This window comes from Tenrec ecaudatus, chromosome 7, assembly GCF_050624435.1.
Source record: "Tenrec ecaudatus isolate mTenEca1 chromosome 7, mTenEca1.hap1, whole genome shotgun sequence".
Lineage (NCBI taxonomy): Eukaryota > Metazoa > Chordata > Mammalia > Afrosoricida > Tenrecidae > Tenrec > Tenrec ecaudatus.
The window spans coordinates 161,001,836-161,003,001 of NC_134536.1; the positions used below are offsets into that span (position 1 = coordinate 161,001,836).

Here is a 1,166-nt window from a genome sequence, read left to right on the forward strand (position 1 = left end):
ACAAAACATACACTATGATGCCAACTGCAGGAGGAAAGCCAAGTCAGTGAACATGTTAGCATCTCAGCGCTGGTAGGAGTATCCAGCACCCTGGGCTGCATCAGGGTAGGTCCATGTGGCCTCTCCTTGGGGATGTCTTGCAGGAAGTGAGCCTTGCCAGCTGAAGCAGGGAACTGCTAAGGCAGCTGCACCCTTCAGTGTGGATGCAAGTGGTTCCAGGCCCCCACCACCAATCACGGGTTCGATAGGTACAATTGTATGGTTGTGATATATAAATATTATATTACAGTCACGAGAGCCTGAGAGATAGAAGAGAGATAGAAATAATGGAGTCAGGAGGAGGGGCGGAGGGAGCCCCCTCCTTCTTCTGCCGCTCCTGGAGCTGCCTGTGTGCTGGTTCGGACCTGGTACCTCTTTTGTGAAGCAGCAGCTGAGGAGACTTCGGCGATCACCATGGCCGACGAGAAACCCAAGGAAGGAGTCAAGACTGAGAACAACGATCATATTAATTTGAAGGTGGCGGGGCAGGATGGTTCCGTGGTGAAGTTTAAGATTAAGAGGCATACGCCACTTAGCAAATTAATGAAAGCCTATTGTGAATGACAGGGTTTGTCAATGAGGCAGATCAGATTCTGATTTGATGGACAGCCAATTAATGAAACAGACACACCTGCACAGTTGGAAATGGAGGATGAAGATACAATTGATGTTTTCTAGCAGCAGACAGGAGGCGTCTTCTAAAAGGGAGCCTGCTCCTTTCCTCCAGAACTGTCTTCCTACCGACCAAGAATACATTCTCTATTAGAAAACCACAATTTGGTTGCACCACCTCCTGATGACTACAGTATAGTTTCTCTTATTTCCCCTTCCCCATTCCTTTATTGTACATAAAGTAACTGGTGCATGTGCACACGCATATTGCAATTTTCCCTTTGTTTATTTTGTTTTTTTGGGTTTTTGTTTTTTGTTTTTACTAAATGGCCAATGGTATGTTTTGATCGACACCAAGTGGAGATGGGATGGGGAAACACTGGCTCTGTGAAACCCCCCCCCCCCCCTTCGCCATCAGCGGCATGCTCACTCAGCTCCTCTCTCTATATTCCAGTAAGTTATTTTGCTCTCACTGTTTAACAAAAACAAAAAACAACGACATAAAGAAATCCTTA

At 46.3% G+C, this 1,166-nt stretch overlaps 1 pseudogene; it reads left to right on the plus strand.

The window, feature by feature from the left end:
- The first annotated feature begins 453 nt into the window (after positions 1-453).
- On the plus strand, positions 454-741 carry LOC142453040 (small ubiquitin-related modifier 2-like; annotated as a pseudogene).
- Positions 742-1,166: the final 425 nt, after the last annotated feature.